This window comes from Copadichromis virginalis, linkage group LG20 (genome assembly GCF_057382275.1).
Source record: "Copadichromis virginalis isolate Kocher_CV1m ecotype Utaka linkage group LG20, C_Virginalis_male_GT1.1, whole genome shotgun sequence".
NCBI classification, from domain to species: Eukaryota; Metazoa; Chordata; class Actinopteri; order Cichliformes; family Cichlidae; genus Copadichromis; species Copadichromis virginalis.
In genome coordinates, this window is record NC_140637.1 from 25,879,692 (window position 1) to 25,896,595 (window position 16,904).

Genomic DNA, 16,904 nt, shown 5'->3' on the forward strand with positions numbered 1-16,904 from the left:
AGCATGGAGTAAAAGGCAGACACTGCAGATCAGTTGATTTACTGTCGTCATGACAGATGCTGGTTTCAGCTCACTGAGCATTTCCATTTACGCTGACAGACACAAGCCCTCAGACTGCTGTTAGATACATCACTTCACTAGACCATTTTATTCTGCTGCTATCTAAGCCAGAGGTAGTAAAAATTAGGCTTAAAGTGCAATCTTTTCTTCTATCACAACAGCCTGTGTCCATGCATCTTTCCTCAGTCTGACACTACTGATTTTACTGTCATGACTAAATGAAAAACAGACATAAAATATTTTTGCCTTGCCTTTATACAAATGGTCATTGGTCAAATTAAATGTGTTGCCCTGTTAATAACCAGTATGGCTGTACTACTAAACAGCATTAGTGACTAATGCTTGTCCTTCTAGACGTCAGAGCAGCATTTTATACCACTGACCACCGTATTATCTTAAAGACATTTAGAGCTGCAGTGGTTCAATCATATCTGATCACATGTTGAACAGACTTCTGTGTTGGGACCAATACATTTTGCACTATACCTTAGACCAGTGGTTCCCAAACTTTTTTGCTGCGCCCCCCTTTGTTTTACAAGAAAAATGTTGCGCCCCCCCGCGCGCACAGACACATCCTCCAACCACACACACCCATATTTTGCTCCATTGCGGTTTATGTCATACCTCAAACATTTAGTAAACAATTAAGCAAATACAAGTAATCTGCAAATTGCAGGTAGTAATAAAATAAACTACTGACTCTTTTACGCTACGTCCACACCCACACGGATATTTTTGAAAACGCAGCTGTTTCGTCCACACGGAAACTGCGTTTTTGAATCACCGAAAACAGAGATTTTTTTAAAACTCCTTTTGCGTTTATGTGTGAACAAGGAATACAGAGTTCATCATGCAACGTCAAAGGTATGCGCCTTTTTTTCACGTCACGCTGTGCGCCACCTTATTGTTTACATGAGATGAATTGCAGAATGGCAGATAGAGACAAAATACTGTTAATCTGACTATCTGCAGGTTTTACAAGCTTACATACACAAAGGCAGTTACTGTCCCTCCATTTAGAAAGGCAGAGGCGTCAAGGTGTAATTATTTAACATGGAGTTTTTTTTCCTGTGTAATAATATTCAACATTGCTATCAATACATTTTTCAAAAAATGCCTCTCTGTGCAAAATAGGTTTAAAAACATAAACAGCTGTGGGATAATGTTTGTCCGTGGTTTGAACCAGGGAACAAATTGTGGCAGGATCAGCCTGATATTATTTGTATCCTGCTGTAACTTTACTGTATAAAGTATGGTACAAGCACTTTTTTCGACAAGTCCTGGGGCTGGGTATCGATTTCAGTTTCTATATCTTTATATATCTTTCTGCTCACTGCTCACTTTAAACAATTTATATTCTGTTTAATCTCCAGTAATGCAGTCATGTGGGACCCGCTCTAAGTAAAAAGATCTGAATCAACTCAGAAATACAGATCTGCAATGTAGGGCAGCACGGTGGCACGGTGGTTAGCACTGTTGCCGCACAGCAAGAAGGTCCTGAGTTCAATTCCACCATCAGGCCGGGGTCTTTCTGTGTGGAGTTTGCATGTTCTCCCTATGTTTGCGTGGGTTCCCTCCAGGTACTCGGGCTTCCTCCCACCGTCCAAAGACATGCAGTTTGTAGGGATTGATTCATCCAAATTGCCCATAGGTGCGAATGGTTGTTTGTGTCTGTGTGTTAGCCCTGCAACAGACTGGTGACCTGTCCAGGGTGTACCCTGCCTCTTGCCATATGACAGCTGGGATAGGCTCCAGCGACCTTGGGAAAGGATAAGCAAATGGATTGATTTATAATGTATTCATTAAAAACATACAGCTGAATTAAAAGGCTTGAGTGTGAGCTTCTGTGTGACATGTTAACTCTCAATATCTTTAATTTAAATTTAGTCAACCAAGTGATGCTAATCTGAAGTGTTGGCAGAACCAACACTAAATAATGCTGCTCCAGTTTGCATGACAGTATTCCTGAGGAGGACAGAGATGCCTTTATTGGAGTGTGCATGAAAGCACTTAGGCAGACATTTAAATCAGCTGTGTTGGATCAAGGACACATCTAAAACCTGCAGGACACTGGCCCTCGAGGCCTGGAGTTTGACACCTGTGCTCTAAGTGATTCATGTGTCTTCTTCAGCAAACAACATTAATCTGAAGTTAAACCCGCCTGCTGGGAGGTTTCATTTAAACTTTAATTTATGCCTAGACTAGCTCTAATCTTCCTTCAGGAAACAAGCTTAGCTAAATCAGGAATAGCCTTAGTCTAGTGCTGACCAAGGAAGCAGATTTCTGTTAGTCTGCAATAAAAGCCTGTTTAAACTTAATTTCCACTTTGACATTTAGGATTTGTCCACTGCCATGCCAGCTTCTCTAGAAAAACAATCCTATTTAATTATGAGGGTGAAGTTATGAGCTAAGACTAGCCATCACAGTGCAGACAGATACCTGCTAGTTGTTGCTTGCAGAGTAATAAATGTTTTCATCAGACTGAGGACTAATTTGTTTTTGAAGTCAGCCTAAAGAGCCGACTTCAGGAACTCCGGGTTTTGGCAGTCAACAGACCTCCCAATATTTAGATGGTTTTAGCTTTTTTAGTTAAATGAGTTAAATTCAGGTGGCACGGTAGTTAGCACTGTTGCCACACAGCAAGAAGGTCCTGAGTTCAATTCCAACATCAGTCTTTCTGTGTGGAGTTTGCATGTTCTCCCCGTGTTTGCGTGGGTTCTCTCCGGGCACTCCGGCTTCCTCCCACCGTCCAAAGACATGCAACTTGTGGGGATAGGTTAATTGGATAATTGAAATTGTCACTAGGTGCGAATGAATGTGAGTGCGAATGGTTGTCTGTCCCTATGTGTTAGCCCTGCGACAGACTGGCGACCTGTCCAGGTTGTACCCCGCCTTTCGCCCTATGACAGCTGGGATAGGCTCCAGCGACCTTGGAAAAGGATAAGCAGAAGCAAATGGATGGAGTTAAATTCATGGCACCTTGCAAACTTATAAATCTTTATTTCAAACAGGGATCTTTTTGATACTTGGGACATTTTCAAATCCTTTATCACCAACTGCTTATTTTGTACTTAAGAAGATTTTTTATTTTATTTTATTGTTTGAACATACAGAACAAACTAAAGAAAATTTTCAATCAAAAAGTAATTGCTTAAGTAGCTGCTGTCAAGCATTAGTGGTACCTTCAAAAATGTAATTATATTAGTGCTTTGGATTTTAATAAATCTCATAACTTGTAGTGGAAGGTTGAGGAGTACTGGCTTAGAATAGTCTCTGAAAGTGTTTACACTATCAGGAATACTACTTTATACTTATGTGGTTTTTAGCTTTCAGTTGAATTCTGACTTTAATTAGACAAAAACCTGTTATTAGGATAGAAATGTGAATTCTGAAAAAATGACTGAATCTCAATATTTCAGTCTCACAGGAGGAGGCTGTACTGACGTGGGTCTGACTTGGTAAACAGCAGATATGTCAGACATAAATCATCCACACCAAAGCTGTAGGTTGTGAAATGAAAAAGTCTGCTCTACAAATTGATATAAAGCAGGTTGAACAACCACCCCCTGTTCAAATGTAGTAGAGTACTTAGGTGTTCAGTAATGCGACCTAAATGTTTCATGTGATGGAGAAACTGTCATGTCTAAGCTCAAATACAGGGAGTGCAGAATTATTAGGCAAATGAGTATTTTGTCCACATCATCCTCTTCATGCATGTTGTCTTACTCCAAGCTGTATAGGCTCGAAAGCCTACTACCAATTAAGCATATTAGGTGATGTGCATCTCTGTAATGAGAAGGGGTGTGGTCTAATGACATCAACACCCTATATCAGGTGTGCATAATTATTAGGCAACGTCCTTTCCTTTGGCAAAATGGGTCAAAAGAAGGACTTGACAGGCTCAGAAAAGTCAAAAATAGTGAGATATCTTGCAGAGGGATGCAGCAGTCTCAAAACTGCAAAGCTTCTGAAGCGTGATCATCGAACAATCAAGCGTTTCATTCAAAATAGTCAACAGGGTCACAAGAAGCGTGTGGAAAAACCAAGGCGCAAAATAACTGCCCATGAACTGAGAAAAGTCAAGCGTGCAGCTGCCAAGATGCCACTTGCCACCAGTTTGGCCATATTTCAGAGCTGCAACATCACTGGAGTGCCCAAAAGCACAAGGTGTGCAATACTCAGAGACATGGCCAAGGTAAGAAAGGCTGAAAGACGACCACCACTGAACAAGACACACAAGCTGAAACGTCAAGACTGGGCCAAGAAATATCTCAAGACTGATTTTTCTAAGGTTTTATGGACTGATGAAATGAGAGTGAGTCTTGATGGGCCAGATGGACGGGCCCGTGGCTGGATTGGTAAAGGGCAGAGAGCTCCAGTCCGACTCAGACGCCTGCAAGGTGGAGGTGGAGTACTGGTTTGGGCTGGTATCATCAAAGATGAGCTTGTGGGGCCTTTTCGGGTTGAGGATGGAGTCAAGCTCAACTCCCAGTCCTACTGCCAGTTTCTGGAAGACACCTTCTTCAAGCAGTGGTACAGGAAGAAGTCTGCATCCTTCAAGAAAAACATGATTTTCATGCAGGACAATGCTCCATCACACGCGTCCAAGTACTCCACAGCGTGGCTGGCAAGAAAGGGTATAAAAGAAGAAAAACTAATGACATGGCCTCCTTGTTCACCTGATCTGAACCCCATTGAGAACCTGTGGTCCATCATCAAATGTGAGATTTACAAGGAGGGAAAACAGTACACCTCTCTGAACAGTGTCTGGGAGGCTGTGGTTGCTGCTGCACGCAATGTTGATGGTGAACAGATCAAAACACTGACAGAATCCATGGATGGCAGGCTTTTGAGTGTCCTTGCAAAGAAAGGTGGCTATATTGGTCACTGATTTGTTTTTGTTTTGTTTTTGAATGTCAGAAATGTATATTTGTGAATGTGGAGATGTTATATTGGTTTCACTGGTAAAAATAAATAATTGAAATGGGTATAGATTTGTTTTTTAAGTTGCCTAATAATTATGCACAGTAATAGTCACCTGCACACACAGATATCCCCCTAAAATAGCTAAAACTAAAAACAAACTAAAAACTACTTCCAAAAACATTCAGCTTTGATATTAATGAGTTTTTTGGGTTCATTGAGAACATGGTTGTTGTTCAATAATAAAATTATTCCTCAAAAATACAACTTGCCTAATAATTCTGCACTCCCTGTAGGATTAAGGAGCACATGCAACAGGCCAACTGTGAGGGCTGGAAGAGAAACGTGAAAGATGAGATGAATATTCATGGAGCAGGTAAGTGGATCGGTGATCTTAAAAGGTCCAATAAACCTGGGTGACAGAACATGTGGTGGAAAAAACAAACTGAGCACTGAAACCAAATTGATTTTTTGATTGAACAGTATTTACACCAGCATACAGAAATAAAAGTACTAACAGCTTTTTTCCACTCAGAGCTTCATGACTGAGCGGATCATTCTACCTCTCATCACTTTAGAGCATTTTCTGCTTAATCGGTTTGCATAAAGGTTTTATGGTCCAAATGTTAAACATATATAATAAGTGCAGTGAAATTGTATCTTCATATTTTGAATACTTCTCAAGACAAAGTTTTTGAACTATGGTTGGCCAACTCATGTTCAAACCATTTTTTCAGACACTGAAATTTGCAGCAATGTTTGAACACAAACATCTCAAAGCACTAAAGATAAAAGAAATTTTCACCAGTCTTTCATACCAAACACACAATTCTTACAGTGTTAATGATTTGAAATTACTTGTAACATCCTCAACAACTCCCAGAGAGTTGAAGCGGATAAAGAGCTGCTCATACCCAGAGGCTGTGGAGACTGTCAACATAAACTTTATTATTATTAGTTACTGGCACCTGTTGATTTGGTCTACATGGCTGTGGGAATCGCGTTTTGGGATTGTTATTGTTTTCTTTATATGCAAACTGTTCTGTACATTTCTGAAAGTGCAACTCACCAACTACACACATCACATTCTTGTGGCTACATCAGAAGGGGCCGTCTGTCAACACACTATTGAAGGAGTAAGTATGACCCTGTTGACTATTCTTATGATATGTTTCATTGTTTAAAGTTCTGGAGGTTTTGGTCAACTTACAAGATGGTTTAGAAAAATTGTATTTGATGACAGTTTTATAGGTGTTTGAACAGAAACTGAACACACTTTAAGGTGGCCAGACAAACTGCATTTCAGCATATATATATATAAATATATATAAATTGTAATAAAGGGCATGGAGAAAGCTGTGCGCTTATTTGTGAGTGTGTTAATAGAGGTTTTGTTATTTGTCAGACAAAAAGTAAACAAAGTCCTGACTGACTAAATACTGACAGAAAAAGAGAGAGAGGCCAAGGGACAGAGAGATTTTAGATTTTTCAATAACCTTTTATTAAAACAAAAGGCATCAAGACATTACTACAAGTCAACAAGACAATTTAAAAAAAACAAAAACAACGCCACTGACCATGCGGTCTTTTTGGAGACGTTCCATGCCACACTGGAGGCGTGTTGCTGGCCGGCGGTGGAATGGCTGCCGCGGCTGCTGTCGGGGGGAGGCCCAGATGACAGCCCTGAGTCTGCCGCCGGCATCCTGAAGGGAGTTTGATGACATCTGCCGTGTTGTGCTCCATCGTCTAGGGCTTTCCATGGAAGACCATCGGTGGTGTCGGATGTCCGGAGAGGAACAGCCATTCTCCTGGGTGCGGAAGCTGCAAGGTGGCTGCAGCCTGGACCCTCAGAGGAAGCCCCCTGGCCCAGCCCCGGTCAATCAGACGCAGACGGAGAGTGCAACTAACCAGTTTGTCTCTCTCCCTTCCAGACCCTGGAAGCGCCTGGCACTACACCCCGAGCCATTGGGAGCGGTACAGTCACAGGAGTGCTGGAAGTGCAGATGACCAGGACAACTGAGGCGGGAGTGTCCGCTGATGGAGGTGGGCAAGGTGTTTCACCCTCCCCTCAGCCCAGGAAGGATGTACCGCATTCTGGTAAGGTGTCAAGGGGGGTGTACGCCAGGCTTTGGTGGACACGGGCTGCACGCAGACCATGGGCATTTGCAGTTGGTCGGAGGGAGGTACAGTATTTGGGGTACCACTTGGGGAGTGGGCAGGTGCACCCACAGGTGGAGAAAACAGCAACAATCACATCCTGCCTACGAACCCAAGACCAAAAGGGAGGTGAGACGGCTTATGGGGCTGGCAGGGTTCTACCGCCAGTTCGTGCCAAAATTCGTCAACCTGACCAGTCGATTGATTGATCTCACCTGTAACGGTGCCCCAGATCTGGTCTAGTGGACAGGGCAGTGCCAGGCAGCATTTGTGCGGGTCAAAGAGGCTCTCTGTGGGGAGCCACTGTTATTCACACCTGTTATACAGCACCATAGAAAAGGAGTTTCTGGTGATCCAGCGGGCAGTTGATTGGCTGTGCTATTACCTCCTAGGGTGCTCATTCACGCTCTGCTCAGACCACGCCCCGCTGCAGTGGTTCCACCGCATGAAGGATGCCAACAGCTCTTTAAGTTCAAGGTGGTCTGTAGGCCAGGGACAAAGATGGTTGTGGCTGATTTCCTCTCATGCTCGCGGGGGAGGGGAAAGGTGAGTAGGTTCGGCCAGATGTAGCCCCGGAGGAAGCCACAGACAGAGCAGAGAGACAGTGTCGAACTCAATAAGAGTGCTTGTGGCCAAAAATAAAGCTTACACCATGCTAATTGTACACTGTGTGGGTCCGGTCATTTCACACTTCTCTTTAGCTGCCTCAGGACAGAACTTCCCGCTCACCTCTTCTTACTTTGTTTTTGTAGAGTAGTTCCCATTGGCACAAAAGCATCAGAAGCAGATTTTAACTTTGGGCATATCACTAATGCCATAACACACTGGACAAGGATACAGAGTCCAAAGAACACCTTTGAGATCTGTGCTTACTCCAGAGGCCATATTCTCAACACAATCATATTGTGTTGCGCATGTTCAGATAATAACTCACCTAAGAAAGTAGTTTGCTATACTACTTGGCTAGCTTTTTGTTAGCATGAAGTCTGCAGAGATGCTTGCAAAGAGGGGAGAGAGTTGTGTTAGCATTATAAGGCTGTTATTTCTGTCCTTGATGCAGTATGCATTCTACCTTTGCACACTTGTCTATTTGTGCAATAAGAACAACAGCAATATCTGTTAAAAGGCCGGAGGCCGGTAACTGAAGTGCACCCAGAGCAGAGATGGGAGGAACGATTTAACAATGTTTAATTTCAGAACTAACGCTTGGCAGTGACAAAATATACAGTGGCTTGGTGAACGTGCCGTGGTAGCGTGGCTGTGGCAAAACAGAAACAAGACCGGGAAGGCAACTAGGGCGTGACGGGTACATACCGAGGAGAGAGGAGAATGGAATTAGAATGCAACCAGCAGTGAGCTCCAGAAAAGGGGAGGATAATAGTTTTTCCCAGCTTACTTTGCAGGACGAGTGACAGAAGGGTTGAGGGAGAGGTGGTGTAGGTCCGGGTGAGTTTGACGATGTGAACTGGCTGATGTGAGTTCTGTTTGTTCTGAGATTGTGAGATTACAGGAGGGCAGGCAGGTGAGGTATGGAAAGATTTCCAGAGAGCAGGTAAGGAAGCCAGAATCCAAGAGAGGAGTAGTTCTGAGCCGTGGAGTTTCCGGAAGAAACTAGAGCACAAGACAACAAGGTAAGTAATGCACTTGGGATAGAAAGCATGAAACATGAGGCCTGGTTACCAACATAGAGTTGTTGATGAACTGGTGGAGAAGGGCCATCAGCACGGAGCTTAAATCTCCAAACCTATTTGCCTCAATCAGCTCCACGTGTCTGTGGCTCAGGTAGTAGAGTGGGTTATCTGTCAGGAATATGGGCAGTGGCTCAAGCCCTGACTCCTCCAGTCCTCATGTTTAGGCACAACCTTCAGTTGCACCAAGTATATCAATGAATGCGTGTTAATGAAAGTGCTGCAATCAAAGTGTAAAATTACCACTACTCCATTTTTCTTGTCTACTCAAAGCACTTGCAATAGAAAACTGTGAGTGCACAATTGGAGTAGAAAGGTGCCATAAAAGTACCAGAAACGTTCATTTATTTTTTTTAACAGAAAAGTTACAATATCTGTTTGTGCAGCTAGTTGGTAATCGTTCTCTGCTTCCATGTTTACACTGCAACTCATTTCATATCATATTCCTCTGTCCACACCATCTCACCAATCGTAATTATATTTAGCCACCTTAATAATACCAGTGAATGCACAGCAGTCTTAATTACTGGTTTCATGTGCTCTCAGTCAAGATTACAGTTGAGCTGCGTTGAGTGTTCCCCTTTGTCCTGTGATCTGCAGTCCTCTGCCTTTGTTGTGACGGTCTCCTCTTATCAGACCTTTTAAATGTCCTTCACCCCTGCAGACCAGGCCAGCTGATGAGACTGTGCCAATGCTCACAACAGGCACAGTGACTCAGTCGCCCATTACCCTCAATCACTGACGAGGACAGAACATTTGCATCAGTTAATTAGTAAAGATGCCCTCGCCTGTGAAATGAGACACTCATTAGCATATACTAGGAATGTGGTGCAAAGCCTTTTCTGTCCTGTAACCCAGAAGGTTTAGGGGATAATCAGCAGACAAGATTTCAAAAGGGCTGATGAAACGAGGAGACTTTTTTTTTTAGATTCTGTGTGGAGCTGAATATTTTAGGTAGACAACCAGACTTTCTGACCTTGAGTGAGTACTCTGTGGAAAGGCGATCACGGTTTGTCATTAAACGCTGTGTGGCAGGCAGGAGATGAGGACTCAAAACGCAGGACTCACAGACTCGAGGGACGAACTCAAAACCACAGCTTTATTTGCTGGCCACAGAAAAACGAGCATACAAAGGAAATTAAATTAAACTGGGAATAACACTAAACTCACAGCGAGATCCACACGGCATGAGGGACGACACAACACTGACTCAGAGAAACACAGGGTTTAAATACACTGGGAAGTAACGAGGGGAATGAGACACAGGAGGGCACAGCTGGGAGAAATCAGGACTGACGAGACAAGGAAGCAAAGCAGGACACATTCACATAAGACACGAACCTTCAAAGTAAAAGAGGAAGTATGACACAGACGTGAACTTGGCACAGTGGAGACAGCAACTAAGAAATGCAGAGACATAAACCATAAGGCAGAGGTCTAAGAACCAAAATACACAGAGGGAAATACTAAGCTTTGAACACAAGAAACTAGACTCGAGGGAGTAACAAAAGACCAACCATGAGAACATAATGCACAATACAGAGTGACAGAAAACAAGAAACTCAAACACTGGAGACACGGGGAGCTGAGCTACTGATGGTGGTGAAGTAGATGACTGCACGGGAGACTGAACTGAGAGCGTCTGCACTGGCACAGGGGACTGAACTGATGTCTGTAGTAACGGTGGTGGTGAGAGTGGAGTTGATGACTGTGCTAGCGGGGACACAGGAGACGCAGCCAAGTGAGCTTCTGGCTGGGCAGCCAAGTGAGCTTCTGGCTGGGCAGCCAAGTGAGCTTCTGGCTGGGCAGAGTGAGCAAACACAGCCCCAGAATAAACAGTCCCAAAGTCAGGAAAATCTTGATTGTCCCTTCCACTCACCACAGCTGGTACCTCAGAAGTCTCGGGGTCCGGCTGTGGGTGTCGGTGGCGTGAATGCCGTTTTCTTCGGGAAGCCGGAGGTGCGGGGATGGAGGAAACTGGCAAAGACGGAGAGGTCACGGCCGGCTCCTCATCCTCCGACCACATTGCTGCGAGAAAAGCAGCGGGTGAGTGACAGTCAGAGCGGAGGGTGGATGGAGAGGAGTTCTGTTGTAAAGGCTCACCTTCTAGCACATTCACTTCACCAGATGCACCTTGTTTCTTTTCCTCACCTTTGATTGGGTGTGGTGCTTGGCCTTAATTGCACTCACCTGTCACTCGTTATATAAGGACTGCACTCACCTACCCCTCACTCTTTCTTCACTCCCACATGGGGCGGCAGCTGAGAGAGAGCAGTCCATGTGTCTTTCTTTCCTTCCTTCTTTGCCTTATTGATTTGAGTTGAGAATAAAAGGAGAACCCTGTGAATAATTCTGAATTAGATGGCTGCTTATTCTTATTCTAACCGGATGAGCGCATGACGCTGATTGCTTAAGCCCTGAACCTTCCTTCCTTCGAAACATGGTCCTCCGAGGCGGAGTGGTATTAGCGTCATGGATTCAAAGCAGCCATTGACTGAAGGTTTGAGAAGATCCAGTCGTGATAGTCAACCTCCTGCCTACCTGCAGCAGTATGACGTTCAGTATCCTGGAGCTAGAAGAGCTACATGTGAGACAGAGAGCCAAACAGAATGCCAACATAGTGACACAGACACACATGGGCTGCAGGATCCTGTCGGAGAGTCAGAAAGACAACCAGAGACATCCCCTGCTCCTTTACCCACCAATCAAGATGAGGTGATGAGGGAAATCCTGATGACAATGAGGGAGATTAGGCAACTCATGATTCAGTTATCTCCTCCCCATTCTCGCAGTTCCCCCAGATCTTCAATTCACACTGTCTCTGATGAAAGCAAATCCTCTGTTTGCGGTTTACAAGCCATTCCCCAAACACATCAGCAACATGAGCAGTTCCCAGTGATTGATCCAGCAACATGTCAATCACCCTCTCAGCCCCCCCAGGTTAGCCGTCACTCTGGTGCAGTTCTGGCTGCTAGCCCTCCTTTCCCTAATTCAACAATATTAGATGCTGCTGTTCCTTCAAGTGGTTTGCCTAGACCAGTTTTTCCTACACCAGACGAGACTCCTTTTAATTTCCTGGCCACGCCACTGCAAGGTCCCCACCAGCTTTCATGTGTTCAACCTGCTGTTCCTCTAGATGAAGACCCCGCTCAACCTCTTGTTTGCATTCCAGAACCAAGGCAGCACCCTCCTGTAAAGCAGCAACCAGCTACATCTGATGGTTTGCATGCACAAAACCCTTCAGTACCCATTACTGCTAGTTCTAGTCACCCTGTTAGCACTAGAACACATGTGTATAAACTTGAGGGTCCTTCTTTCCCAGACCTTACCAGAGAAGATGAAATCCAGTATAGGCTGTTACGAATGGCCCTTACTAACCTGCTTGACCCTCATGAGACGGAGCATTTCAAATATCATGTCCTTCTTGATCACCTTAAAGTAGACCAAGCTAAACGATTAGCTCTTGCCTTTTTCTACGCTCCTGACCCATACACTCAAGCCATCAAAGCTCTTGATGAGCGTTATGGGCAACCAAGACAGCTAGCATTGAAAGAGCTACGGAATATACTGGAGCTTCCTCCTATCAGAGCAGGTGATGGTCGGACTCTGGATAACTTTGCTCTTCGTGTGCAAGCTTTAGTTGGTTTGCTTAGCACTATGGGTGATCAAGGACGGACAGAACTAAATTGTGGCTCCCATGTCGATCGCCTACTTGAAAAGTTGCCCCCAGAGCATTCCAGTCGCTTCAAACGGCACATTTACAGGGAACAAGGAGATATGATGTATGACTTACCTTTGTTCTCATCCTGGTTGCAAATGGAATGCAAGTGTCAACCAAGAGAGGACAGTCCTGTTTTATCCTTTAACCAGCCACGACCTGCCCGTAAGTACACCTCTCCACTTACAACAATATTACATGAAGCAAATACATCTGATGATCCTGTACAGGCAGCACAACCCATCATAACTAAGGCAACATGTGCATATTGCCGCTCACCTGAACACCACATTAGCAAGTGCCCTGAGTTCATTAACAAGACAAAGGATGAGAAAATAAACTGGATAAGGAGAAACAAATGGTGTTGGCGTTGTGCTAGGACTCATCAGGCTGCAAAGTGTGACCTGAGGAAAGCATGTGCCACCTGTATGGGACTACATCTACAGATCCTATGTGATGTAAATAAGAGATCTAAAACTGAAACTAATCCTGTAGTGAGGACACTGTACTTTGATAGACCTAGTGATTGTCCTAGTGTCCTTTTAAAGGTTGTGAAAGTGCTCCTGCGAAACGGCAAAAGAACCCTTGAAACATATGCAGTACTTGACGATGGCTCCCAGCGTACCATTCTTCTAACATCAGCTGCACAGCATCTCAACCTCACTGGGAAAGCAGAAAAATTATCACTCAGAACTGTCCATCAAGAAGTTGAAACTATTAAAGGTTCTTCTGTAAGTTTCAAAATCTCACCCATCGCACACCCAGAGAAAACTTACACAATTAACAATGCCTTCACTACAAGTCACTTAGCACTTTCAGACCACACCTACCCCGTATCCTCTCTTCAACGGAGATACAAGCACCTTCAAGGTATCCCATTAACCTTTATTAACAAAGCAGCTCCACTACTGCTCATAGGCTCTGATCATACCCACCTTATTACGCCTATTGCACCAGTTAGACATGGACCATTTGGATCTCCTGCAGCAGTCAAAACCCGCTTAGGATGGACACTCCAAGGTCCAATCACAGACTTCCAACCCCAGAGCAGTTCCACGCATGCCCAATGTTTGTTCACATCTTCCAGTTCAGGTTCAGGAGAACCGCTCCAGCACATCCTTGTGTCCGCTGATGGCTCTGAATTCATTCAGCCACCTCATACTCTACCATCAGCAGTACCTATGTCGTCACCGGCAGTGCCACTATCACCAGTTCCACCACCTGTGGCTGCCATTCCGCCAGTGGTCAGGGCGCTGCCTGCTCCTGCATCACCTGGTCCTGCCTCAGCCAAGCCCCGTACATTGCCCCCAGCACCTGCAAAACTGCCCAACGGTCTGCAGGTCTGGGCCTGCCGCTGCATCCCACGCGGTTGGCATTTGGACCTGCTTTGCCGTCACCGCTGGTTACATGGTCGGCCCCCTGAACTGTCTAGCCTGCATTGTCGATCTCTAGGTCGACCCCCTGAACCTATAGTAAACCTGTAGCATGTCTAATTCCTCTGCCCCCGCTTTGTGAAAAGGAGCATCTTTAATCCTTTGAACATATTTCTCAGTAGAAATATGGGGGCAGCTGTTGTAAAGGCTCACCTTCTAGCACATTCACTTCACCAGATGCACCTTGTTTCTTTTCCTCACCTTTGATTGGGTGTGGTGCTTGGCCTTAATTGCACTCACCTGTCACTCGTTATATAAGGACTGCACTCACCTACCCCTCACTCTTTCTTCACTCCCACATGGGGCGGCAGCTGAGAGAGAGCAGTCCATGTGTCTTTCTTTCCTTCCTTCTTTGCCTTATTGATTTGAGTTGAGAATAAAAGGAGAACCCTGTGAATAATTCTGAATTAGATGGCTGCTTATTCTTATTCTAACCGGATGAGCCCATGACGCTGATTGCTTAAGCCCTGAACCTTCCTTCCTTCGAAACAAGTTCTGTGGCAGCGGCATGGAAATGTTTTCCGATTGTGGCGGTCGCTGTTGCGGTATGACGAGCTCCATTAGCGACTGTTGCTGCGGCATGGCGAGCTCGCGAGCTCGTACTGCCTCCTTGGCTTTATGCAGATTCGAAAGTAGGCCCGAAAATCCTGAGCTCGCGAAGATGGGGATTCCCCTTGAGAATTGCCTCGATGGCATTTATCCCAGTGACATTGTTTTAGTGTCCGAGGCGTGGGAAACGCGCTTCCACAGGCTGAAGATGCGGGCCAAATAGCTTTCCCGGGAGGAGCCTGCTGAGTCCATGTCTGGTTGCGTTGTACTGTCATGAAACGTTGTGTGGCAGGCAGGAGATGAGGACTCAAAATGCAGGACTCACAGACTCGAGGGACGAACTCAAAACCACAGCTTTATTTGCTGGCCGCAGAAAAACGAGCATACAAAGGAAATTAAATTAAACTGGGGAATAACACACTAAACTCACAGGGAGATCCACACGGCATGAGGGACGACGCAACACTGACTCAGAGAAACACAGGGTTTAAATACACTGGGAAGTAACGAGGGGAATGAGACACAGGAGGGCACAGCTGGGAGAAATCAGGACTGACGAGACAAGGAAGCAAAGCAGGACACATTCATATAAGACACGGACCTTCAAAGTAAAATAGGAAGTATGACACAGAGACGTGAACTTGGCACAGTGGAGACAGCAACTAAGAAATGCAGAGACATAATCCATAAGGCAGAGGTCTAATTTTAAATTATACATGATGTTCTTGTGCCTTGATTTGGCAAGCAAATAGCAAGTAAAGCTGAAAATTGTAAAAAAAAAACAAAAAACTGTGGCTATTCAATTTAATTTGTTCAAAATTAAGAACCAATTCTAAGTTGCAAAACAACAACAAACAACCAAAGCAAGACATTAAAGGCAATCAAAAAGGTTGTTTGGTTATTAAATACCGGCTTAGCTAAACCAAATGACACACATGGGGGAAACAAAATGGCTGCCACATAACCAACTAATACAAAACAATTAAACAACTTGAAACACCCCCAAGGCAATAAAGCATGTGGTTTCATCCAATTAGTAGGTGGTACTTCAGCTCTCCCAGCCTTTGCCAGACAGGAAGGAGAAGCCAAACCCCAGGAAACTCAAACAAAGATGTATTAATACAACATAAAACAGAACTTGCAGTGTTAATATGTGTGCACACCATACAAACATTGGAAGGTGTGATGGAAAAATAAATGTAATAAAGAAACGATATTGAACAATAAGTAGAATATATTTAAAGTAGTGACTGCAAAGTAAACTAAAATGAATTAACTGGTGGTGAGGTGTGGAGCTTACCATCACACAGACCAAGAGAAATTACAAACATAATTAAGATAAGATGGGGTCTGATTATTCAAAACCTTGTATGTGATGAGATGGATTTTAAATTTGGTTCAGGATCTAACAGGGAGCCAATGAAGTGAAGCCAATAAGGGAGAAATCTGCTCTCTCTTTGTAGTCCCTGTCAGTACTGATGCTGCTGCATGTCATCCACAGTAAGCATCTAGTTACACCTTATTTCTAAGATTATTAGAGCTGAGTACAATAACGTCAGTTTTACCTGCAAAGCAAGTAAAACTAAAACAGAAAATTAGAGTCCATCCAGATCTTTATATCCTAAATCATTCCTGCAATTTCAATATTTGGTGTATGTTATCTGGCTGAATGGGTCAATAAATTGTGTGTCATCTGCATAGCAGTGAAAACGTATGCTCTGCATGTATATTGTAAACAAATCATTCCTAGCACCCTGTGGAAATCCATTATTAACCTCAGTGTGTGAAGAGGACTCTCCATTTACATGATCAAACTGGAATCTATTACATAGATATGATTGAAAAACCACTGGCATAAACTGTCTATGCAGTTGTTTAGAGCTACAATCATTCGGGAGGTGCACACACTGTTGTAGTACTTTTAACTCCTGGCATTCTGCTGACTTTGCAGTACTTCTCCGTCCAGTTAGCCTCAGCAGCTACATAGTTACTGAACAACTTATTTAACAGTAAATAGCCACAGTTAATTTGAAACCTGACCACTTGACTAGACATAACAGATTAGATACTGACTCATCTGAAGCATGTTTTGTTTTTTATCAGTTTGTTAACCAGACTGTCAGGGACCAAGCAGTAAGGCATAAAGGACACAGGTGTTTAAAAAAGGGGTTTAATTGACCCCAAAATATGAGAAGATATTTAACAAAGCCAAAAAACTTAAACAGGCAAACCAATAAAAGAGGTCAACTCAATAAACTCAAGATAACAATTAACAAAATCTCAAACAAACTTAAGTCAAACTGACCTGCTGAAATGACACATGGGGGAACTTAATGACCTTATAGTGCACTATCACCCCAATAGAGATCTTTTTCC